A 26581-nucleotide genomic window follows, 5' to 3' on the forward strand; every position below is an offset into this window, starting at 1 on the left:
CTGGCTGGAGGTGAAAGCTTACCCCATGACAGTCCCCACCGTGTGGGAGCGGCCACCTCTGCAGCAGGCTGGGGAGATTCTTTTGATGGAAGCCACTGGACTTGGACCACAAAGACCCGGCTCTGACAGCTGGCTCAGCCGTCTCCTGGCAGTGTGACCTTTCTGAGACTCAGTGGCCTCACCTGTGACCTGGAGCTGGAGACCTACCTGCCAGGGCACTTGGGGAGATAGTTCCAAGGAAGGACCTCGCTCCCAGCAGCACAATAAGTGTCAGCTGAAACAGCAGAATCTGATTCTGTCTGTGGTGGGACCTCTTGCTTCCAATGGCACTCAACTTAGTCACCTGGCAGGTGGGGTGCCCTCCCATCTCAGCCCCTGGGAGCAGGCGCACAGAGCCCGGAAGGCAGCCTGCCTCCCCCTTACCCCTCCACCCAGGAGCCGGCGACAGAGCCGGGCTGAGCAGGAGCTCTGTGTCCCCTGTGATCCAGTCTCACCAGTTAACCCACCTGCCCGGCCCCATCGCTCCTGGCTACAGAGGGGGGTACTCTCTCTCAGGCCCCTAGGGTCCCAGCCAGGGAACTGAAGGCCCAGAAAGAGCACAAACAGAAGGTGGCCTGAAGCTGTATTCTCTCCGGATGAATCTCCAGGCTGCAGTTGCCCCAGGCGAGTCCCAGGCCTGCAGCAAACCTGCCTGCTGTGGGTCTGTCTCAACACGCTGTTTGGAAAGTCAAGATGTTCAGTGTAAACTTTGCCCCCCTCCCCTTTCTCCAGGGATTCTCAGATGTCGCCCTTTGCAGCCCCGCCTCTCCATGTCTCTTTGGTGCTGAAATCGGAAGTCACATGACATCCCCATCAGAACAAGTTCCTGGCGTCGCTGTCCTATTGGAGAAGGCAGAGTTGGGGTGGCGTTGGCTCCGGAGTTGGCCCTGGTGTCGGTTTCTTCGTGGCACTATTTTTGGCAGATTTTTTTTTAATCCTTGCTCTTTATCACAAGCCTGTTGGGCAAATGACAGCGGAATCGCAAGCTTGAATGGGCTTGTCTGATAGGCCAACTTTTACCCTGGGCTCTGCTTGCCTGACTTTTCAAAAGGAACTTCGAGCAGAGAACAGTAATTTCGTATTGATTCCTTGCTGTAATTTGCTTTGGGGTTGAAGATGTAGCGTTTCAGTCGCCCTGGGTGAGTGGGGTAAGGGAGGAGGTGGGCCGGGCGGGTGTTGCTCTGAAGCAACAGCCCTCAAAACACTGACTGGCAGGCAAGGACTCTCTACCAGGTACAAACAAGTGCATTCAAAGGACTTCGTGATATATTACCAGCTCCAGCAGAAATAAAGGCCACTGGTAACGGAAGCTTCACAGTGAACATCTCCATTATTCAAGCACATATTAGAATATCTTGGTGGGGGGTGAGTAGGCAGAGCTCAATGGTAGAGCACATGCTTAGCATGCCTGAGGTCCTGGGTTCAATCCCCAGCCTCTCCATTAAATAAGTAAATAAATAAAAATTTAAAAACACTCCATCAAGCTTCACTATAAAAAAAAATTTATGCCCCACGCTTTAAGCAGAGGAGTTGGGTTGGTTTTAGGCCAATAGCAAAGGTACTAGGATGGTTCTAGACACAGTGAGGAGCAGATGGGGCCCAGCTGAGGATGCAGAATTCAGCTGGGATGAGGGTCCACTGGCAGGTACAGGCCAAATGTAAGTGACACCCTCAGCTGATGAGAGCTGGTGAGGCTGTGCTTGGAGCACCCTCCTAGGAAAAGGACAGAGGCTCATAAAAGGGCACCAGACATGGTGGCACCAAGTTTAGCAGCAGGAAGCAATGGCTTTTCCTGATTTACAATCTGCATCTCCCTCTCCCCCAAAGCGCCTCTCCTCACACTCACAATGGAAGCCACACTGCCTGATGTTTAATTATTCTTCCTGCAGATGGCCGCTAATGTTTCATGTTTCTTGCTCCCCTGGCCTGTATGTTGAGGTCAGGGACCAATATCCAGCCCTGTCTGCGTGCCCTGAGGCTCTTTCCCAGGGCTCAGCACAAACCAAGACTCAGTAACTACTGGGAGCACATCAGAGCCTTCAGGCATCACTCAGAGGTGCTGGGGAGACAGCGAGGCAGGTGCTTCAAGGCGAACAAACCCCAGCTTGTTCTTGGTGGGACATCAGGATGCTGACAGTCTGTCCCACCCACCTTCTGTGCCTTCCTGCCCGTGGCACCCTGTGCTGTGTCTGCCAGCCGAGCAGAACTGAATGCCTTGAGCCTCTGTGCCTTTGCAGAGGCTGTTCCCTCTGCCTGGCTGCCTTTCCCATGTTCTTCTATCTGTGGATTTGTCTGTTCAGCTCCAGGTCAACTCTCCCTTCCGGACAGAGCTGCCAGCATCTCGTTGGCAGAGCTGGTGACACTTCCACCTGTGGGTCCAGGGCACTTTCTGGGGGCCTGATACAGTGGCCCGGCTGGCGGTACCGCCCTCACGATGCTACTGCTGGGCTGGCAGGTCTGCCCTTCTGTGGGGCTGTGAGTGCCCCGAGGGCAGGACCACCTTCCTCCTCACCTCTCAGCACCAAGCTTGGCCCCCAGTAAAGGTTTACGGAATGAGTGTGTTTCCCGCCCTGGGCAGGTCATGGGGAAGGCAGGATCAGGGCCCAGTAGTAACGTGGGGACACAGCCACGGGGGCCCCACCGTGAGACTTGAGAACCGCTGCAGAGAAGGCAAAACCCCGGGGCCCCTCCTGATGCGCTGCGGCCCTCAGGCTCCGTCCTAGATGTCTGGGGACATGGTGCTGGTGTCCTGGAGCTCCAGCCTCCTCTTTTTTTTTTTCTTTTAAATTGTTTATTTATTTTACAGTGGAGGGACTGGGGATTGAACCCAAGACCTCGAGCAGGACCTCGTGCTCGCCATGCGCCCTACCACTGAGCCACCGCCCCCGTCGTGCGGCGCTCTGCCCGGGACCACAGCACTGTTCTGCGTGAGCCCTGGGGCTGGGAGACACGGTAGCCAGCTTCTCAAGCGGCCTGAGCCAAAGAACCGGTCCCCGCATAAAACAGAAACCATCATCATCGTGATAAACACGGTGGGGCCCTACAGGGAGCCCAGGTAAGCAGGGCTCTCCGTGAGAGCATATGTTCGTCCAGAGAGAGGTCGCTTACTGGTTCCTTCTGGGCCCAGAGAAGTGGCAGTCACCCATGGAGGGAACGTTCCAGAAGCGTCTGTGTCTGAGATGGAGCTCATTCACCTCGCCTCGGGGGAGAGGAGGGCAGCTCCCTGGCAGAAGGGAGCCAGCTCCCCTGGGGGACTCACAGAGCCGCAGACTCACACAGCTGGAGAACCTGCACACTCCGAGTCTGGAAGGGAGCACGCAGGTCATCGGTGTCCAGCTCCCCTCAAGGTTAAGAATGAAAAATGAGTCCCAGTGGAAACAAAGACTTTCACTCACTGGCAGTTCCTAGTACGGAGCCCCGGGGGGATGCTAATCTGAGGACCGAATCGGAAACAACTCCGACCTGCCACCCGTGTTCATTTTGTGGTATTTCTTGCTGATGGAGGGGTTGATGTCGGGGTTTATCTGTCCACTCACCCCTCCATCCATCTAGTCCTGCCCCTGCCAAGGTAAGACATTAAGACATGAAGAGCACAGATCTTGCTTGTCCTCATTCCCTCCTCTCCTTCTTGTTTTCCTCTCCCCTCTAGGATGAAGATGAGTGTTACCTGGGGCCCAGCACATGCTGGGCTGTGGGAGAGAGGCCAGCTGCAGGGAGTGTCATGGTGGGGTTTTGGAAACTCTCCAAGTCCCTTAAACGCCGGTGGTCGACATCCCGCAGCCAGGATTGCTTGACAGAGCATGTGACAGGGGAGAGCTTAATGAAAGCACTCAAGATGTGAAAGGGCTCCCAATGCGCCTGTCCCTTGTCTTCACAGCATCTTCCAGCGTCAGAGCCGGGGGCGGGGCGGGGGCCACTGGATGGAGCTAAGGACAGAGATGTACGTGGACCACCACTGGAGCTGCTGGCTTCCCGTAGCCGGGAAGACGACGCACCTGGCTTCTGCTGGGCGTCCTGAGTTAAATATCCCAGCCGACTGTGAAAGGGGCTGGGTGGATCTGTGAGCAATAGCGATGTGGGTTTTTTACAGAAGCTAAAATACAGGGAATGAAATCTTGTGCTTCTGGCCACATAAATGGGTCTCTGCATGAGGGTAAGGATTCAATTCATTACACAGGCAAAAACACCCCTAACCTCTGCGAACCCCTGGCTCCCCAGGGCAGGATGGGGAACTAGGGGGAAAGCGGAGAGATTTGTTCCAAGCACCAGGTATTCACCACCACACGAATCAGGAGCTCGGACTTGCTGCCCCCCACCCGCCTCGGCTGAGCCAGGGCGGCAGCTCCAGAGTTTCCAACGGCTTCTCCCTGTGTGTGGTTTATTACACACAATCTGTACGGGGGCTGTTCCACCCTTAATGGCAGTCTTGAATCACTCTCTATTTCCCATCTTTGCCTGCAAAACAGCAACCCTGAGCTAGCGCGCCGCCATAAATACCGGGCCCCATAAAGCCACTGCCGTATAGATTTGCCTTTTTGTGCGTGTGTCTGATTCACTGGCGCTCTGGCAGCCTTCCAGGATCGAGGAGAGGGAAAACCATCCTGAACATCCCAACAGCCTCAGTTTGATCTGCGGTACCGAGCGACTCATTTCCACTTCACAGGCTCTGCTGAGCTGGGCCACAGAAAGGCAAATCCCAGGCGAGGCAGGGGTGGGCGGGAGAGGAAGGAGGGTGCAGGAGAGGGAGGGAGGGCGGGAGCGAAGAGCAGCGAAGGGCCACATCTATTAAGCTGTTTTTCTTTTGGTGAAAAGAAGCATTTATCAGTGATTTCATATATCATGTGAGAGGTGGCTTCCTGACAATTTCTAAGAATCCAAACAACCCACTGACATCATCTGCTAAATATAGCTCTGCCTTTACTTTAGGTGAATAAATAATGTCGCTGGAAGGGAAGAGGCTCTCTTCGGTTACATGTTTATTGTGATCAGGCTGTCAAGCTTGTGTCATCCAAAGAATAACGTCCAAGGAGGAAGGGCGGGCAAAGAATCTTCAAACCCTTTCAGGAGGTCACTGTTGTAGACCCATTCCTGCTGCCTTCCCAGCTGCACCCGGCTCTGAGAGGGAGGTGGGGGATTCAGGAGTTGGGGGTCTTGGAAGCCCTGACAAGTAGGGGTGTGTGTGTGCTGCTTGTATGTCTGCTCTGCCCTCCAAACCAATAAGGAAAAGTGACTGGTCTCTCCGGGGCAAATGCACAGAATGAGGACATTCAAGACAGACACGGCCATGAGCTTTCCATGAGGCTGGGGTGGAGGTGAGCGGGGATCAGAGAGAGAGCAGGGTGGGGACTGGAGTGAAGATGGCCAAGGCATATCCCCGCATTCGGCAGGCCTTCGGGTAACGATGCTTATCCAACAGCGGCTGGAGATTCCACCCTCCAGAGCGTTGGCGTTTAGCATGCTGTGTTGAAGCCACAGGGAGAATTCAGACTTATAAGGAGACCGAGAGCTCTCTGCCTCCTCTCCCAGGATACGCTTCTCCCCGGCTCACTCCAAGGCTCCCATCGAGGAGGGGGCCATCCGACAGGGCTTGTAGGCACTTGGAGGAAGAGCAGCTCTAGGGAGAAGAAAGGCAAGAAAATTAGTGCGGGGAGATAAGGAGGCTGTGAGCAAAATAGCTACTGGAAAGTGCTGGCGCCCTACTAACATCTGCAAGATTTCTCCTCACAGTCAGGGACACAATAGAGGTGGCTACTATGGAAACAGGTGTAAAAGCGCAGAGAAAGGAGAGGGCTGGGTGGAAAGAGGAAGGAGGAAAAGGCAGACAACGCTTTTAAGTCATCAAAGGGGAATACCACAGTCTTTCCATCTCCGAGAGGAACGTTGAATGCTACGAGCAGGGGAGGGGTCGGGGCTCTCAGACAGCGCAATCCCTTTCTTTCCCCCAGAAGCCTGGGTATTGAACCTGCTTTCCTGCGGTCAAGATCGTGGACCAGGAAAGCATCTCTAGGCTGCTCTAGTCTAACGTCTGCAGTAGACTGCACACCCTGCTCTGTTTGGCCATGGCCTTCGGTAATGACCTTGGAGAGATCAGGTCATTTTTCCGTGTCGTGGTTTTATCACTGACCTTCCTCCAGGGAGGCGTGATGAAGCACTTTGTTCAAGGAAGAAGGGATAGTGCTGTTTAAGGCAGACACATGACGGAATGTCAAGAGCTCTGGGTGCAGCTGGGCAAGACGCGTGCTACCGCAGCCAGTGCCCCGAACGCATCCCAGAGAGCCAGGGAGGCAGAGGCCCAAGCTGTGTTCACACCTAACCAACGTCACTTTGCTTCAATGTGGGTATTAATGAAATGAAAGTGTTTTCTCCGGCAGAGGGGTGTTTTAATGAGTCGTTCATTTTTCATCCCAGGACTTAGAAACACGGTGCAGCAGACATAGGTGCTCTCAATAGAAATAAGATGTGAGCCTCATATGTAACTTCCAATTTTCTAGTAGACACATTAAAAAGCTAACCAGGAACAGGTTAAATCAATTTTAATCTAGTTGATTTGGCTCCAGTATACTCAAACTATGATCATTTCAACATAATCAATATAGAAGTTATAAATGAGATATTTTATCTTCCTTGTTTCCATACTGAGTCCTTGAAATCAGGTGCATGTTTGACACTTAACAGTAAGAGATCTCAATGAGCCACGTCTCAGGGGCTCAATAGCCCCATGTGGCTAAAGACTACTGTATCAGACAGCACGGCTCTGTATTTTCCATTACAGATATATAAAGAAAGAACACAAAGAAGTGAAAATGGAAAGTGGGTCTATTTGGCTTAAGCACTGATTCTCCCCACTTGCCTTGTCTCACCGTGGGAGCAATCATTACACCCACACACGCAGTTTGAACAGATAATCAACCTCAAATAGCTGTCTTTGCCCTTGAACAGTGGCCATCCTGTGGTTAGGATGAAGGAGAATTTCCGCCTAACAGCCTCAGCCTCTGGGCCAGTGAAATCAGACAGACCGAGTTCATGTCACTTCTCTGTCACTTTCTGAGACCGTTTCTTACTCTTTCTGAGTTGTCCTCAGTTGTGAAATGAAAACACTGTTCGTTGGGTCACAGGTTTGCTTTTCAGATTAAATAAGGTGAAGTCCAGCAGCAGGTCTACCATCAAACAGATGTCAGTGAGGGGAGCTCATGTCCCATCCTTCCCCAGCTCTGGTCTACCAGTCTGCCCTCAGATAGCGAATCTTCTCGAGGCCTCTGTGAATGAAGACACTGGAATCGTACACTTCTTCCCATGGTGGGAAACTGTTAGAGTAGAAACACGACTTCAAGGACTGGGATCAGCCTTCTCTCACTGATTCAGTTCAGGCTCGTAGCTGCATGTTTTCCCAGCACAGGAAGATACCAAGACTCAGTCAATCAGAAACAGCCCTTCTTCTGATGGCCATGGACCACATGGTTAAGATATTTTGAAAAGATAATTCAAATGCATCCTTTAAAAACAATTTTTTTGTTTTCTTTTGGGGGTGGGAGGTAATTAGGTTTATTTATTTATTTTAAATGGAGGTACTGGGGGTTGAACCCCAACCCTGTGCATGCTGAGCATGTGGTCTACCACCGAGCATATCCTGCACCCTTAAAGGGGTCCTTTATGTTCTGAAGCTCTCAATACAGTAGCCATTAGCCACATGTGGCCATTTCATTCCTTTGGTTAACTTGTTTTCTCAGTCACACGAGCCACGTCTCAGGGGCACAGCAGCTACATGCTGCCAGAGGCTGCCAGCCGGACAGTGCAGAGACACTGGGACATCCCGTCGTCACAGAACATTCTTTTGCACAGTGCCGCTCCAGGGCTTTCAGTCTTGCCTTCAAAATGCAACCAACACAAAACCCAGAAGGGGCAGGACTTTGAGAGTAAGCAGGTCTAAGGTAAGACTGGATGAGTGTGAGCCCGACTTCACCCCTTTGGAGATACATCGACTTTAAGTTCCTTAACCTTTCTGTGCCTCAGTTTAATCATCTAGAAGGTGGGGATAATATTAATTGAACTGAATTCATTGGGCTGTTGTGAAAACTAAGGAAGGGAAGCCAGATGAAGTGTTTACTACAGTGCCTGATGTGGTAAATTCTAAATAAATATTATGTACTATTATTAATTCTGCCCCATTAACTGTATCTAAAAATAAGAGAGGATTGGGTTCTTCTGAAAGGGGAAGTTGTCCTTGGTTAACTTAAGAAAACTTCTTAAGAGAGATAATCCCTTGAGCTGTGATTCAAAGGAAGGTAGGGGTCTTCCATTCATTTGAAGCAACTACTCATAGGCATTTCTTGAGCATTTACTATGTACAAGACACTGTTGCAGACACAAAGATGGCCCTTAGTCTAGGAGAGGAGAAAGATAGACCATGTTGTCGTGAGTAAAGGCAGTGAAGGGCTGATGCACAGCGTGTCTGCTGAGCTAGAAAGGGACCCTAATCTCAGCTGGGAGGCCAAGGAGGCCGTTGCAGAGGGCGCAGCCCCTGAGCAGACCCTTAGAAGGAAGGGCAGGACAGGCAGGAGGAGGCGGGCAGAGTGCAGGAGTCATCAAGTGGCGACTGCAGCCCAACATCTCAGCCTCTGCATCCCCGGGGACAGTTAATCAGCCTCTTGCTAATGGGAAGATGGGCTCCAGCCTGTGCCTGGGTGCCCCCTGCATGGGCAGAGCCCCTCTGGAGTGAGGATGGCCCCCCCATCACCATGATTAAACCAATAGCCCTGACACCCCACTACAGAGGCAGAAAAACTGGGAGATCAGATCAAATTTAAGCACAAGGAATCAGGCAGCCAGCCCCAGTATTATCCTGGCTGTTGTTCATTCTTTTAAGGTAGCAAGTTTAGCCCAGTGGCTCATCTAAAAAGGGCCCGTGTGTCTGCATCTACTGACAGACCTTAAGTAGTCTGCTGTTCTCTTGGTTTGCACCAAGGATGAGAAAGAAGAATCCTTGTACTTTCTGTCTGGGTGGCAGCCCAGGTTGAATAGGGGCTACATCAACAAAAAACCAATAAACAAACAAAAAACAAAAATAAAACAAAACAAACAAAAAGCAAAAAACCCAAACAAAAACTTTTTAACAACTTTAACAACAACAAAAAAAGCAGAAAAAATTAAAAATTAGAAACAAAAAAACAAAACAAAAATAAAAAATAAAAAGGGCCTGTGTGTCCCAGGGAAGGAAGTGCAGGGTGAGCCAGGAGTTGGGGGTCAGGACGGGCCTGTCTGTCTCGAGGCCACGGGCAGATACCCCAGCCTTCTGCCTCCATCTGTATGTGGGTCCAGCACTGCCAGCCCAGTTGGAAATGAAAACCCAGAAGGGTGTGTTTCTGGTGACTGGGAATCCCTGAGAGGCCTTACAGGCCTGGGAAAGCAATGAGCCTGTGCAGTCCTGGTGGTCAGGAGGGAGGAGGCCAGACCAGCATTTCCACAGGCTTCTCCCGGCGTCTGGGGGCTCAGGCCTCCCCAAAGCCCGGAGGTTAGGTCATCGAGCTCCTACATGGATGAAACATGTTGCTCCAGACCCACACTTACGCCTGAGGATGGAAACATTGGATTTCCCCTCAGGGCTTCTGATTCCTTCTCTGCTTTTCCTGTTCTGTCCAGCCGTTGTCAGAGGAGGAAGAGGCCTTTCCCAGCAGACTTCTGTCTTCCCGTGGCCCTGCCTCTGCAGACCCCCGTTCTGAGCCTCACAGAGTGTGCCCATCAGGAGAGGCCCGCAGGGCTGCCTAGGACCGTCCTTGGAACAAGGATGCACCAAATGCCCATCTATCCCCGGAAAGCCCTCAGCCTGGCCCAGCTGGGATGGCCAGTCTCCTGCCTCTGTCCAGAGCCGGCCTGGGCAGCGGCTGCATCAGGAGACGTGCATGAGAGGAGGGACCTTCCTCTCCCCACAAAGAGCTTTTTATAGTCTGGCAGCGAAGGAAAAGCTGAGCGTGGTTATTTCCCCCCCCCCCGCCTCACCCGCTGACCAGAGCCGGAGCTGGTCAGGAGTCACAGACGCAGAGGGAGAAAGTTTCACCTGCCAGGCTGCCCAGAGCTGCTCCAAGCCCACCTGGGCCCCTGGTGCCCCGGCCTGCTGGCAGCCACAGAGCATCTGTCCTGTCCTCCTCCACTGGGTCATCGGGACCCAGGAGGAGACGGCGGGAGAGGGGTGGGGTGTCGTGGCCTGATCCCCGCAGGTGTAGGCTGCGGTGTGCTGGGCAATGTTTAACAACGGGCTCTCTGGGGTGGGGGGTGAGCCCTGACTTGTATCACTTGCCAGTGTCTTTGGGGGAGATGTTTCATAGCTGGTTTCCAGCTCCTGATGTGATGTCACTGACCAGGGTCAGGGATAGATGTGCACCATGGGCTCCCGGGAGTTGTGCAAGCCAGGTGAGGGTCCTTGTGCTGGGCCTGTGAGGGATCCAGCCTGGCCCTGCTCAGAGCACTTGAGACAGACAGGCTCTCACTGCGTGCGAGGGTGAGGCTGAGAGTTAACTTACTCACTATGACGTTAAACGGTGAAATGAGATTTATCCGGAAGCAGGAGTTCTAAGTGATGAGATTGACTCTCAGGAAACAAATGGTCTAATTGGTTGTGGGTTTGGGTTTTTTTTTTTTCTCACTGTTTGAAAAATTTATTTATCTATTTAATTTTTTGATGGAAGGACTGAGGATTGAGCCCAGGACCTCATGCATGCTAAGCACACACTCGCCCACTGAGCTACACACTACCCCCAATAAACGGTCTAATTGTGGCTGGTGTCAGACCTGTTCTGCAGTGATCTGAGGCAGAACACAAGCCATGTTCTCCTGCACAGTCACTGTGTGATACTCACTGAAAAACAAATACAAAGAGAAAGCAATTATTTTTCTTCACTATGAGAAAACCTAACCTCTGGGTATAATTCAGAATCAATTATTAAACCACTTTTTGGTAAAACAGAACATGCAGTGAAGGCAAGGAGGGTTGTTCATCTCATTTAATAGTGAATAAAATGGCACCTGACCAATCTGATGAAGACAGTAAGTCAAACTTAAATGCTCTGGCATTTGACGTTGCTGAAACTACTAATTTTATTAAGCAGCTTTTTACATTTAAAATATGCAAAAAGCAAACAAAATTTAGTGGTGAAAGTAAAATTAAATATTTAATGACATAATTAAATCTTATTAATGGTATGTTCCTTATTTTATGGATTAAATATTCACAATGATTATCACCTTTCATCTTTATTACTTAAGCAATGTGTTTTTCATAATTATTTGTTGGATATTTTCATTAACATTTGATGAGTATTAATAGTTAAAATAAAAAACAGTTTTTAATTCAGTTGTAATGGCTTTACAGTGATAATACTATATAACTGTTTATAATGTGTTCTACTGTTAATATTTAGATGACTGATTTTTGTTGCCACAGAGTGGAAACGTGGGTCCTTATGGGTGACAAATGGCAATCAACACCTTCTTCCATTATTCTTTATTATTTAATCTACTGTTCTTAATGTGGCTTCACTGTGGGAGAAATATGGATGGCAAAGTCACAACTAAAACTAATCTTGAGGTCTAATCTTATTCTTGTGTTAATAATGGCTTGCCTGTCTTTTAGAGACATCCTAATTTGTTTTCCATTTTTGCCTCACTTCCCTCACCGTTTTGGTGCATCAGAGGTTACACAGCTCCATGACATTTAAGGCTTAGTATCTGGTGGCTTCACAGATATTTCTCTTCTGGGACAAATGACCAGGGTTTTCCATCCTGGACAATGTGAAGTGAATGCATATGGTTCTGTTAATTTTCCATTCAGACAGCGATTGTGGAGAACAAACAGGAACAGGTCCAATCAACGTGCGGGCATAAAATGCATATGGCGGCCACATTGCCGTCGGCAGCACAGAAAGCTGGCCACCTCTGAGGCAGCCCAGGAGCTGTGTCTTCTCCACCTGAGGCTTCTTCCCAAACCTTCAGTGCATTTTCCCTGAGGATGACCGGCAGGAAGATAACGGCGATGCAGTCTGGTCTCCCTGCAGTCGCATTTCAAACAGTTCTGATCCAGATCCTTGCTCAGCCTTCTGTGTCGGGTGACAGCAGGCATCCGAGTGCAGACGGAGGCTGCCAATCAGAACAGGACGCCCTTTGGCTTCCCTCCGAAAGCTTTTTCCTCTTGGGCAGAAGGCACCTGCATTTTTAAAGCCACAGCCTGTTCGAAAGAGCCCTGCACCACGAAAATGTACGGGAGTGAGGATGCTTCCTAGCCATTAACAACCTATAGGAAATTTATCACTTAAGCTTACAAGAGCCCCATGCGTTTCAGTGGCAACTACGATTTATTGAGAACCTACCTTCTGATGCGCCATTTCTGACTCTCATGAAAGCCCCATTTTAGGGACAAACGGAAGCTGGGTGTGCAGGTTGGGCACTCTAAAGTCTCACCGGTGGTGATGGGCACAGCTGGGATTCAAACCCAGGTCTTTCAGGCTCAAAATCCTGGAGTCTTCTCATCACCAATTGATATCACCTCCCTCGTCAGTTATTCCTCTACATGGTTACAGAGGACACAAGCTCCAGATGAATCTCATTGTTAAGAAAAGCTGAAAACACACACAGGCACAGGCGGAAGGACTAGGTCCCCCTTGCCCATGAAGCTGGTGCCTGAACCTCTGCGCAGAAGATGGGCTGGGTGTGTTCACGCTACACGTGGCCCTGGTTGGGAAATCCGATGCTCTGTCCACAGACTTCTCTCCCAGAGCACTTTTCTCTCCGGCCAAGCTGTCCTCACGTGCAATGAGAAGGGGCCAGCATTAAGTGTCTGTGGGTTCCCCAGCCCCCAACAAACAGCTGTCCTGGAATATCTGGGGGGGAGGGTAAAGCTCAACTGGTGGAGCGCATGCTCAGCACCCAAGAGGTCCTGGGTTCAATCCCCAGTACCTCCTTCAAGCAGAAATCAGTGCATTCTCTTAGTAATGGACATTTGGTTTAGCTCAAGTGTGGGTTATTATGAATAAATGTTTTTGTATATATATGCATCCATCTTTTTTATAAATATGTTTTCATTTACCACCTGAGAGCAGATCTATTGGGTAGATATGTGCTAAATACATCATTTTGAAAGAGACTTCCTGAGGTATAATTTACATACCATAAATCCACTCATTTAAACAACAAAACTCTTCAGTTTTCATGTGTGTAAATGTGCAGTGTTGTGTCTCCCTCACAATCCCATTTTAGAACAATTCTATTATAGGAATAAAAGGTTTCTCAATCCACACTTTTATCATCTTAGTTTGACACAGTCAGTCTCTCTTTCTCTGTTGAAATGCTTCCGTGATGTAGATTCCAGTTCAATACATTCTACCATTTTTAGAATTATTTTTGTGGTTGTTTTCTTTATTTTTATGAACTCATTGACCTTTCATTCTGTGACTCCACTGATGGTTTCTACGTTCCTTCCAAACTCATTAGCGTTAGTTTGACTCAGGAATTAGGTCTTGATCCAGTTTTCTCAGCCACTCATCTCCTTGCTGACCTCATCCAGGCTTGTGGCGTCCATGACATCTGGACTGTCATGACTTGAAATTCATTTTTTCATTCCAAACCTTTCCATACATTCTAGATTTATGCCCAGCCAGCTGTCTCCACAACATCTCCATGTGAACATCTAACAAGCCAAAAGCAGATTAACCATCTCCCCTGAACCTGCTCTCCCTCATTCTCCCATTTTTGTGACAGTAACTCCATCCTGACAGGAGCTCAAGCCCCAGTTTTGTGGTCTTTCTTGACTTCTCCCCTCTCTCCGCCTCATCTCCTCCCCGTAAGCAAAGCCTTCATGTTCAATTTCAGACTATGTCCCTCATTGGCCTCCCCCTATTCTACCTGAGCAGAGCTGCCACCACCTCTTGACAGGATGGCCGTGGCTGCCACTAACCATGCTCCTTCCTGGGCCTTCACTCCTGTAGGCTGTTCTCCACCCAGCATCAGAGGATCCAGTCAGGTCACTGCTCAGCTCCTTCTGCCCACAGCTTTCCATTCCTTACAGATCAAGCCAACATGCACACAGCACCCATGAGTCCTACATCACCTGTCTGGTGGTTCCCTCTCTGATCTAACTCAGCAGCCTGGCCGGGCCGCACTCTGCTGCAGCCTCACAGGCCTCTTTGCAGCTCCTTGATTGTGACGGGGTGCTCCTGGCCCAGGGCCTGGCATTAGCTCTTCCCTCTGCCTTGAATCCTCCCTGGACACACACGTGGTGGTCTCCCTCCTTCCTTCAGGTCTCAGCTCAAATGCCTGCTTGTCAGTAAGATCTCCCCAGGTCCCTTGTAGTGATCGTGCAGTAGGAACTGTGATGACAGCCCCGTGCATCACCATCCGTTCCACCTCCCTGCCTCATTTCCCTTCAAAGTTTTCTTACTGTTTCCTATGTAAAGTGCAGTCTTTTGTGAATTGTCGAATTCTTAATTGAATTGAATGTTTCATGAAGGAAGGTTTTAAACCAATCTGTTACTTCTTTATCCCAAAGGTAACACTCATTACATGGTAGGTGCAGTATGAATGCAAATATAAGAATGACTGAATTGCATGAGAATCATAAATATATTTCATTTTATATTAATAAACCTATGAATTTTTCCAAATCTGCATGTGGCCATATATGTCAGCATAGTCCATTCACTCTTTAGTCTGCTGATGGAAAATTAATTTCTTCAAGAACTTCTTGGGAACTAACTCTAGGCTTAAGAAAATTTCATAGAAAACAGTAGAGGAAAAGCTAAAAAATAAATACTTAATACAGACTGAAACGTGGCCACTGGTGGTGTAATGTCACCTAATGGACGTTGGAGAAAGTGTAGCCCCTGGGAAGAGTCATAATCTGCCACTGTGTCCCCCTCTGAGTGTGAGGAAGGTCGCATGTCCATGGACGTGTATGTGACCAGTCTGGGAGGTCGCAGGTCTGGAAGGCTTGTCAGTACCTGCTTCTGCTCCTCCAGATCTGGCCTCATGCAGATTGACAATCAAGTTCAGTCCTTGGGAGTTTCCTGGGAGTGTCTGTCTTTTCCTGGGACGTGACTGGGAGAATGAAGCCAGCTGGCTGTCTCTTCTGTGGAAGGCAGAGCTGGGGTGTGGGTGTCATCCAAGGACATTTTTCTCTATAGAACAAAACTTAGGTTATGAAAGAAGAATCATAGAGGAAAATGAGCCAGTCATTCATTGTACAAGATGCCACAGATTATACTCCTGCCATTTGGGGCAGGATCCGATGCTGGTTCTGGTCTCATGGGCCTCCAGTTCTTCCCTGGATTTGCCTCTTCTCTCCCAGTCATGCATTTGGCTCTTCTTGGCTGTGTCCTGGGGAGGGTTCTCTGTCAGGACCATTTCTTCTTTTGTGGCCAGAGGCAGAACCCAGGGTACTCCAAAGTACCGGCTGTGTTAATTGTCCCTCCCTTCATATCCCTTTGGAGGACCAGGCAGAGATTCTCAGGTTCACATTCCCCACAGAATGCCTGGAGGATGACCTTCCTGGGACGTGTTGCTAGGCCTGGAATATTATGGAAGGGAACAGCTTGATGGTGTTCTCCTGGGCCGTTGATCCTGATGGCAAAGAACTTTCCAAAGACATTGGGAACGCGGAGCTCACTGAAAGCCCTGCTCATATTAGGCGGTAGCAGCAGGGTGTGTAAAAATAAATGTACATAATTTATTTATACCATTGAGTGTAAAGAAAGTCATCACTGAATCACAGAATCAAAGATGTGTAATGGAGTTTAGCCCACTCGGTTGCACACAGAGACATCAGGCGCCTCTCATGAAGACACTAAGCAATGCACCAGACAGTCAACGACACTGGAGGGTGGTTGTTACCTGACTGACACAGCCCACAAAGCCCCCACTCCCTGAGGGATGGTAGGATGAAGAGCGCTATGAACACTCAGCCTGGATCTGGGTGAAACACCTTGACCACGGATCCTAGTCCAGAGGAGACAGCCCAATACAGAGCTTAGCATCATCACTTGTTGTCCTACTGATTGTTCACTTAGAATAATTCTCAGTATTCCTATATATGAACACTGAATAATCTGAACTTGAAATTAAGAACGTACCATAATAAGCACCAATAGATGACATACTTAGGTAGAAATCTAACAAAATATATACAAGATTTATATGAGCAATATGACAGAATAGTGATGAAATAAATCAGAAGAATTAAATAAATGGAGAGAGATTCCATTTTCATAACTAAGAAGACTCACTGTTAAGCTGTCAATTGTCCCCAACCTCATCTACAGATTAAAGACATCCTAAATCAAAATTGCAGTAAGTGGTTTTATACATATAGACAAACTGATTCTAATCTCCATTTGCAAATGCAAAAGCCCCAGAATGGTTACATACTATGGAACAAGCAGAAGAACAGAGTCAGGCTATGCCTAACGTCCGGATTGAATATGAAGCTAGAGCAGTCAATGAAGTGTGTGTGTGGTGGTGGTGGGAACCCTGGAAATGGTCAGCACTCGGCACAATGTGATGGGGCATTTAGGAGGTGGGAGAAGGGTCCAGATGAAGAGCCATATGAACTAGAGCTTGGGGGCAGGGAAGATTTGAAGTCTGGAGGCAAGTGTGGGAAGAGATCCCCGCATCCTGAGGGAGGGGACAGCAGGCGCCACGGCACAGGGGTGTGGAGTACACTGCTGGGTGCCTGGAAGGTGGGCTGAGCACCAGGAGCAGGTGTAAAGGCATCCTGTCCCTATTTCACGCTGCAAACCTGGCCCATGTGCATTCTAATATTCAGCTCCTGCTGTATGCAGTGATCATTCAATGCAGAGCAGGGTAAGTCATACCCACGGGGCTGGACTTCCAGGAGAGAGTCCAGAGAATCCTCATTCTGATGAGTCACCTTGGATCCTTAGCAATACAGGCTGGCAGAAGGGGGGGCTTGGATCATGGCGTGTTCACAGAAGTGGGTACATGTTGGGTTGAGCTAAGCATGACCCCTAGGGGGTTCCCTGGAACTGCAAGTGATCAGGACAGAGAGGGAGGAAGAGTTGGTCATCTGCATCAACATCTGCCCACATCTGGGCTGCACCCATGTTCAGAGCAGGATGGCAAAGGGCTCCACCGGTGGATGAGATGTCTCTTTGCAAAATTATTTTCCAAATGTAATGTTCCATCTCCATTTTTGGGTGTTGGGATATTTGTTAAAATAGACCTTCTTTCTCAGCAGTACCAGGGATCAGGTTGGAATCTGTGTTCACTGAGGTTTATAAAGGTGGAAGTCTGCAATTCTCTTTCAAAAGACAGAGTGTAAAATGACCCCTTCCTCCAGGGGTCATCTACAGGTAGGGAGGCTCCAAGTTAGTGCTTTTACAATTTGGGTTTATTTCCCAGTTAGAGTTTTCCAATTCTGTGAATTCTTTTTCTTTCAGGAGTATAAAAATTACATCTCTCTCTCTCTGTATTTCACCTGAAACTTCAACTAGACAAGCCACTTAAGGTATTGCAGCAAATATTCTTTGTTTGGATGTACACTCTTCCTTAAATAGCCCTGGTTATGAAGATGGTTCTCATGATGCGTCCACAAGTGCCTGGGACCTTTGCACCTGGAGTGTTATCTGGGCTGCTTAGAGCTTCCTCTTGATACCTAAAGGGCAACTCAAATTCAACAGTCATGAACTGTTTTATGTCCTGCAAAACCTAAGAACTGGCATTTACTCTTTGCTTTTCCCCCAAAATGGAAAAAATGGCTGTAAAATAATTATCAAAAGAAAAGCTAACAGACTAGCTTCACTTCTATTCCCTAGAAATGGCACCATGAAACCCACTCCAGCTTTATTTATATCCTCCTACTGCCAATGTACCGCAAAGCAGCCCCGGGGGATCCAGGCTCAGTGCACCTTCAGGACAGCTGGTACAGGTTTCCTTTGCTGGTCACCTGACTCCCTTGGGACACCTGGGCTTCAGTTCTCCACTCTCTTCATCTGTGAGACATCAAAGAACAGGACCTGAGAGCCAGGCTTGGGCTGAGTACTGACCCTTTCATCTAAGACTGATGACACCTGACAATAATCACTTGTCTTTCTCAGCCTCAGATTGTCCATCCATATAATGGACCCGACAGCAAGTATCTTAAAGGTCATCATGATGACTGAATGACTTAACACGTGTGTCTAGTGTCTAGGCTTGGATCTCCTACTGGAAGTGTCTTCATCAGTTTCTTGCTACTGTCCTGGCAGGCTCAGGTGTATGTACTGTTTGAAAGGTATGTGGGGGTCTAGCTGTGGGGATCTGGGCAGCAGACTTGGACAATGTGGAGTAAGGATCTCAGTGGGTCATGGAATGACCCTCCAAAACCTGATGCCCTGGTGAGTTAACTGCTCTACCTAAGGACACCTCAGTAGGCACAAGTACAGGCAATGGAGCAAGACATCCAAAGCTGAAACCTCTACCCTGGATGGAGAATCTCCAAGTAAAATATGAGTTGGCACAGACTGAGGGAATTTCTGTTTTTACTTCCTTAAATTTTTGCAGTATTTCACAAGACTGGATCTGAAGTTTTCCCAGTGGGAATTTCAAAATATTTTGCAGGATTAGTTTGACTTTTTAATAATTGGTTCAGTTCATTTCTAAGACACAGAGTTTTGTTTTATTACACTTTGTGTGCTTTTATAAATTAGTTTTTAAAACATTGTGCATGTGATCTCTGTAGGAAAAAATTTTCAATCTATGTTTTTCAAAATATTTTCTTAGTATTATTTTAACACCGTCAAGTTCTACAGGGAATGTACTGGATTTGGTTCTTAATATTTGTTATTTGTGTTTCTGTTCTTTTTTTCATAAATAGTTAGCTAGTGGCTTATTAACTCTATTGTTATTTTTTAAAATTTCTCTTGTTTAAGTCCTTATTAAGTATTTATTTCATTTTATAGATTTTTTTCTAATGTTTTCATTAAACCTTTTTGAGCCTAGTGTGTCACTTCCTAAGATGATCTTGAAGAAATTAATTTACATCAGCAGAGTGACCGAACTCTGCTGGCATATACGTCCACATGCAGATTTGGAAAAAGTGACAAATTCATTAAAATAAAATAAAATACATATTTGATTCTCATGCAATTCAGTCATCCTTTCATTTGCATTCATACTGCATCTATTACGTAATGAGTGTTACATTCAGGATAAAACAGTAACATATTGGTCTAAAAAAACCCTGCCCTCATGAAACTTCCAATTCAGTTAAAAATTAGACAATTCACAAAAGACTGTACTTTACATGGAAATGGTACAAAAAGCTTGAAGGGAATGAGACAGGGAGGTGGTAGGGGTGGTGATGTATGGGGCAGTCATCATTGTTCCTACTGTGTGATCACAAGGGACCTGGGGAGATCTTACTGACAAGCAGGCATTTGAGCTGAGACCTGAAGGAAGGAGGGAGACCACCACGTGTGTGTCCAGGGAGGATTCAAGGCAGAGGGAAGAGCTAATGCCAGGCCCTGGGGCAGGAGCACCCCGTCACAATCAAGGAGCAGCAAGGAGGCCTGTGAGGCTGCAGCAGAGTGCGGCCCGGCCAGGCTGTAGAGGTAACCACCTGACAGATGACGTAGGACTCATGGGTGCTGTGTGCATGTTGGCTTGATCTGTAAGGAATGGAAAGCTGTGGGCAGAAGGAGCTGAGCAGTGACCTGACTGGATCCTCTGATGCTGGGTGGAGAACAGCCTACAGGAGTGAAGGCCCAGGAAGGAGCATGGTTAGTGGCAGCCACAGCCATCCTGTCAAGAGGTGGTAGCAGCTCTGCTCAGGTAGAATAAGGGGGGGCCAATGAGGGACTTAGTCTGAAACTGAGGATGGGGCTCAGTGATGGGGAGGAGATGAGGTGAAAAGAGGGGAGAAGTCAAGAAAGACCACAAAACTGGGGCTTGAGCTCCTGTCAGGATGGAGTTACTGTCACAAAAAAGGGAGAATTAGGGAAAGCAGGTTCAGGGGAGAAGTTTAATGTTTTTGGCTTGTTAGATGTCCACCTGGAGATGTTGTGGAGACAGCTGGGTGGCCATAAACCTAGGCTGTATGGAAAGGTTTGGAATGAAAAAATGAATTTCAAGTCATGACAGTCCAGATGTCATGGACGCCACAAGCCTGGATGAGGTCAGCAAGGAGATGAGTGGCTGAGAAAGAAAACTGGATCAAGACCTAATTCCTGAGTCAAAGTAATGCTAAAGGGTTTGGAAGGAAAGTAGAAACCATCAATGGAGTCACAGAATGAAAGGCCAATGAGTTCATAAAAACACAGAAAATGACCACAAAAACAATTCTAAAAATGGTAGAATGTATTGAACTGGAATCTATATCATGGAAGCATTTCAACGAGCGAGACTGACTGTGTCAAATGAAGCCAATAAAGAAAAGTGGATGGAGAAATCTTTTTTCCTGTGATAGAACTGTTCTAAAATGGGATTATGAGGGAGACACAACTCTGCACATTTACAAACACAAAAACCAAAGAATTTTGCATTTAAATGAGTGAATTTATGCCTTGTAAATTATGCCTCTAGAAATCTCTGAATAAACAAAGATGCATTTAGCACATATCTACCCAATATAGCTACTCCCAGGTATTCATCATACAGAGTAAATAAAAATAGATTTAAAAAAGATGTGAATAAGTACTAAATAATATTTTTTGTAATAACCCACACTTGAGCTAACCCAAATGTCCATTATTAAGAGAATAGACAAATATTTTGTGATATAATCTTAGAAGCACAAATTATTCAACCCTACAAACAGAATGAATGGAATATTCAAATAAAAACATTTACCTCTAAAAAACGTTACCTAGAGCCAAAGAGACAGACATCAAAGACAACTGCTGCATCTCTTCCCAACTCCACATGGAGCGGTATCAGATGAGTGGCTAGAAATCAGCCATGGTGGGATGATTCCCACCACTGAATTGGCAGATACTAAAATCAGGACTCCTCCCCTCTCCCCAGGAATGAGTTGTTAAACACTGACCAGCTCACCCTTCCTGGGAGGGCCTGAGGGTTGTCAACACCCAGATTGCTGGGCCCACCCACCCACAGGGTTCCTGACTTAGGATGTCAGGGGTAGGGCCTGAGAAACTGCATTTCTAAAAGTTCCCAGTGACACGAAGCAGCTGGACTCAGAGTCAGAGCCCTACAGACCCTTTAGCATCATGTCCAAAAGGAAAGTCATCATCCTTCCCTCAAGCCCGCTATTCTCCGTGTTGTGTGTGGGCAATGGCAGCACCTTCCACCCAGTTTCCTCAGCCAGAAATCTGAGAATTGTCTCCTCCACTTCTGGGCTAAGTGATCACCAGATCCTGTCACCTCTCTTCCATCAGCCCCCTCTGATCCTTCCCCTTCTCCCTGATCTCAGGGCCTGGGCCCAGCCTCATTCACTCTCCCTCCCTCCCTCCTGTCTGTTCTTGTGCCAGCCACCCAGGGAGGCACCCAGCTCCGCTCCTCACCTGTTCTGGTCCATTCTCCACGTCACCTGGCGGCCTGGTCCTTATGAGCTGAGACATCCATCCCATCATAGGATTCCAGCATGAAAGGGGTCCTGGCTCCCGATTCATTCTCTCTGGGAGTCCTTCTGTCTGGAGGTCCCCTCCCTTCATCATCCTTCAGCCCCCACCCCCATCAGGGCTGGGCAGCTGTATTTCCTCTGGGATCACTGCACCCTCTCCGTCCCCACGGCCTATTGAAGAACATCGATTCACATTGTTGCCTTCGTTCCTGCTGTACAGCGTGGTGATTCAGTTATACATGTATATATATATTCTGCTTCATATTCTTGCCATTATAGGTTATTAATAGTTACTGGATACAGTTCCCTGTACTATTAAGTCATCCATATCGTTTATCTAGTTTATGTATAGTCGTGTGCACCTGCTAATCCCACCCTCCTCATTTAACCCTCCTCACCACCACTTTCCATCCTGGGAACCGTAGTTTGCTTTCTATGTCTGTGAGTCTGTTTCTGTTTTATAAATAAGTTTATGTGTATCATTTTTTTAGATTCCATATACCAGTGATATATTTGTCTTTCTGTCTGACTTATTTCACTTAGTATGATAAATGCCGTGTCCATCCATGTTACTGGAAATGACATTATTTCATTCTTTTTTCTGGCTAAGTAATATTCCACTGTGTGCATATATGATACCTTCCTTATCCATTCATCTGTCAATGGACATTTAGGTTGCTTCTGTGTCTTGACTGTTGTGAATAGTGCTGCTGTGAACATTGGGGTGCATGTCTAAGAAATCTAGAGATAGTCATACTAAGTGAAGTAAGTCTGACAAAGATAAATACTATATGATATAACTAATACAAGAAATCTAAACAAATTGCAAAACCGATACCACTTTATAATGAAGCCACTGGGAGAAACTGCTTCTCAGGGGGTTACAAGCAAGATGAGATACTCCAGCTGAGTACAAATCCTCTTGTTCCTGGTGGCCTCGCCTCTGTTTCTACTGCAATTGGGCCTGGATAAAACCTGACAGCCAGCCTCAGCCTTGGGGAGAGGCATTTAAAGACAGAAACATAAATGAAACAGCAAATGAGATTGTCAAGTCTGTCTGGAGTCAGCGGCCCATCATGTGCCCATCTGTCCCTGGGCCACTGCATGTCCACCAGAGAAGGTCAGCCTGCCAGACTGTGTGACTGGTGAAGAGGACAGTCCCCCTGCCCCCAGCACTGTGGTACTGAGAGTTGACAGTGGAACCAGACTGTATTTGATCTCAGCTCCAGCCCTGCTACCTGCATGGCCTTGAGTCATGAGCTCTGAGCTTCTAGCCAGGGCCTCAGCCCCTCTCGAGTTTGCTCTGGAAATTAGAAACCCTCAGACCTCAGGACGCTCTTACCCATCCCTCCTGTGTGGGGGCAGTTTTCTACTGGCCACACAGACTGTGAGCACTGGCCTAGAGACACACACACACACACACACACAGACAGACACCCGTACACCACTGTACATTGAATAAGGATGATGGGGTGGGATCAGAAGAGGAACAGATATGGAGGAGGAAGTCAGAGGAAGAAAAACATGGGAGGCATCACCTACATGGGACACCACTCCCCCATTGTTTAGGCCTTATTCCACTTACACCAGAGGACAGCCCTAGAAGTACCGTGTAGAATCACCCCCACTGTGCAGGTGGGGAGACAGACAGGCCTGGACAGACACCAGGACTTACCCAGGATGGAGAACAGGTAAGAACGAGGAGTTGAGTCTGGAAGCCAGGTCGTCTCCTCGCAGCTGCACGCAGAGCCTCTCCGGGAGCCGTGGAGAGGGCATGGCTGCTGTAACTGGAAGAGGTGGGTCTGTGTGGAGAAGGGGGTGAGCAGGCAGCAGCCCAGAGGGCTGTGTGTGGAGGTGTTGTCTGAGGAGGGGGGTCAAGGAAGTGGACCCCAGGAAGTGACATCACTTCCTTGACAACAGACCCCAACAGAAATGGAACCTGGTTACCAGGCACCCACATTCTAGTGACGGCCCCTGAGCGAGCTCACTTGACTGGAGACAGTTGAAGAAACATGTTCTCTTCTTGTTTCCCCGTCTCCCGGGGCTTCTCCGCCAGGAAACCCTGGACTGAGAGATTGTTCAGTGGCTGTAGGCGTCTGTGGAACCCTCAACCCAGATGCCTCTGGCCTGTTTTGAGGTCACCTAAGGTAACGCAGGGTGGCCTGGAGAAGGCCAGTGTGGGACCAGCCTCCATTGGGGGCCCTCCCTGGGCAGGCCCACTTCTCATCTCCATGTCGGGGAAGGGGGACTTGAGGGGAGGTGTCCCCTCTGGCCAGGAATGGGTTGTTGAACACGTGGTAACCTGGCGGTCCTGTCACGGCCACACACAAGGACAGGGCTGATAAGGGGAAAGAGGAATCCTGAGGGGCATCTTCTGCCAGTGGGAATCCAAGGCCCCCACTTTGTCAGCTTTGTCCCTGGAGGAGGTCTGTGCAGACAGTGGTGTATGTGTGTCAGGACTGGAGATGTCTTATGGGTCGGAGAACCACCAAGAGAACCAGACAGGGCTCTGAGGTTTCTGCTTGGCAGCTGGGCACTGTGTTTGCAGGACTCCACACAAGAGATGGGACAGGGCCTGGTCCATGGAGTCCCCCACTCCATCTCCCTGCAGGAGGGGCAGGTGCCCCACGACACCAGCAGAGCCCAGGATGGGCGGAGGGTGAGTGTGAGTGAGGAGACTCAACGTCCAGGAAGCCTGGATCCCAGAGCTGCCCTGCTCCTCCCCTGGGCTCCCTCTTAGAGAACTGCTGGCCAAGGAATCTGATTCCTTGTCTCCCCCACCCGCCCTCACAGCCCAGGCCCTGCCTCGGCCAGATGCAAAGTGAATGACCACATATGAGTCCAAATCTCAGAAAGAGACTTGGACAGAACTTCAGTTCATGTTAAGTCAACAGTGTTTCTGCATTTTTCTACACATTGTCCTGTTTCTCCTCCATCCCCACGTGTCCACGTTGGCCTGACAAACCTCGTCCCTCCCACCCAGGGATCAGCCTCTGTGTTCTCATCTCTAGAATGGGATATGTGACAGCAGTCACAGGGATGCAGGAAGGTGCTGTCACCGCTGTGCTGACACAATGATATGAGACACTAATGCATTTAATCATCGCCATCCGCCCCTTGTACTGGTGATGCCAAGAACCTTGAATCTGCTCAGGGATCCCCTCTTCCACCTCTGGCACAAGACCTTGAGGTTTGAGGATTCAGTCTGGTCTCCAGCCCCAACCCTTGGGGGTCCCCGGTGCTGCCTCTGACTCATGTCTCTCCTCTTTCCACCCCAGGGGTAAGATGGACCGTCAGGGAGCAGGGGTGAGACCTACAGGGTGTGGAGCCTCCAGCGACAACCTGGTGTCTGCCGTCCTGGGCGGCCACCCCTCCTATGTGAACACATTTCTGGGCAATTATTGAACTTTTGCCACCACCCAGCAGGTGCTGGACCATCTGTTCCAAAGGTGAGTACTCTGTCCTCATGGGACATTGAAGACTCAGCCCACTTACTAGCAGTGACATGAGGCATTGTTCCTCTGCCTCCCTAAGCCTCAGTTTGCCCCCCTGCATGCTGGGGTCAAAAGACGATCAGGCCCTAGGAGGGGAGGAACAGAGGGAGACCATCGAAAATGATTTCTGGGGCCCTGGCTCACAGAAACGGCAGCTGACGGGGCTGTGGTTGTGTGAATTTGTCATTGTCCTCCTGCCCATGAGGAAGCCTCTGCCTCCTGTGTCACTGGGACTTTGGCCTTGGGTGGAAGTGTTTTCCCATTTCAAAGGGGATCTGTGATGCCATTAGCTGTCCCTGTCCTGGGAGAGCGAGAGCAGGGATCCCTGGGAGGGACAAGTGGGGTCCCAGGCCCACTCAGATGTGTGCTGTGGGGCTGGGTGGGCTCACTCATTCCTCAAATACATAGGAAGGGCCCCAAGGGACAGGGGCTTTTCTAGGAACAACCATCATTTAATGCATCAAGCAGACAACAGCCGTGCCCTCCAGGGCTTCCATACTCCCGGGACTCACACTATCACACTAGATACCACATCCAGCTAGTGTGCTCAGGACAGTCCATGTGACGCCTTCCTGCTGTCCTCTAGATACAGATGCAGCCTCCCTTTTACTGAAGAGGACGGGGGACCCCTGCACCAGCTGTAATGGTGAGTCTCCTGGATTGAAGGGGAAGGGACTCCTTCCCCAAATACTGTGTGAAGCTGTGGGCTCTCTGGTTGGGCAGAGGTGGGCAGAATCCTGGATCGTACATGCCCTGTGATTCTGGCTTGAGAGCAGAAGTCCTAGGGCTTCCCCTGGCAAAGAGGAGACGAGACCCAGAGAGCTGTGGATGGGACTGTGAGGGGCATCTGGGAGGTCAGAGGACAGAGTCAAGCCCTAAGAAAACCCACAACCATCCCCTCTCCATCCCATCCCTGCCCACACGCCCTTTGTGACACACAGAACACAAGGGGCGGAGAGCATCCTGCCCACCATCTAGTGGAGCCTCAATGGTGGGCACTCAGTTGGTGCTCAGGAGATCCAGTGAGCCTCAGGGCACAGCTGAGCCCATCCTGATGATGCTGAGTGGCAGGGGCAGAAGGAGACCCAGGCAGGGTCCCTGGAGGATTATGCGGCCAGCAGGTGCAGGAGCTGGAGTGTGAGGTGTGAGGAGGCCAGTGGGCAGCCTGGGTGGCAGACACAGCCTGTCTGCCCCCTCCTGGCTCAGACACTCATAGAGCAGCTCCCGTGTTCCTGAGACGGCAGTGCCCAGAGCGCACAGCCTGCCTGTCCTCACAGAGGTGCCATGCAGTGGGGAGGGGCAAGGAGAGGGACAGAGAAGTGTGACAGGCGTCCCTGAAGAGGTGGAGACGTGGTCACACCATTGAGCAAGGGCTGTCCCTTCAGAAGGTTTATAGCAGCCCCTCCTCTGTGTCCAAGCCCGCCTCTGCCCAGACTGCCAGCCGAGATGGGACATGGAACAGAGCTGACCTCTGGTTGGGCAGGAGCCAAAAGCA

The 26581-nt window shown here is 49.2% G+C and overlaps 2 long non-coding RNA genes and 1 pseudogene across 2 annotated transcripts; 1 reads left to right on the forward strand and 2 right to left on the reverse strand.

The window, feature by feature from the left end:
• Window positions 1-638: 638 nt before the first annotated feature.
• On the reverse strand, window positions 639-3946 carry LOC140699686 (uncharacterized). The gene is made up of 3 exons (XR_012077933.1): window positions 3707-3946; window positions 3148-3599; window positions 639-995 (listed from the first exon to the last, which is right to left on the reverse strand). It is a non-coding gene; the product is annotated as an uncharacterized lncRNA (long non-coding RNA).
• Window positions 3947-5002: 1056 nt separating this feature from the next.
• Window positions 5003-23437, reverse strand: LOC140699159 (uncharacterized). The gene is made up of 3 exons (XR_012077160.1): window positions 23268-23437; window positions 10822-10888; window positions 5003-5653 (listed from the first exon to the last, which is right to left on the reverse strand). It is a non-coding gene; the product is annotated as an uncharacterized lncRNA (long non-coding RNA).
• LOC140699936 (small nucleolar RNA SNORA31) lies at window positions 8948-9068 on the forward strand (annotated as a pseudogene).
• Window positions 23438-26581: the final 3144 nt, after the last annotated feature.

This window comes from Vicugna pacos, chromosome 11 (assembly GCF_048564905.1).
Source record: "Vicugna pacos chromosome 11, VicPac4, whole genome shotgun sequence".
Classification (NCBI taxonomy): Eukaryota; Metazoa; Chordata; class Mammalia; order Artiodactyla; family Camelidae; genus Vicugna; species Vicugna pacos.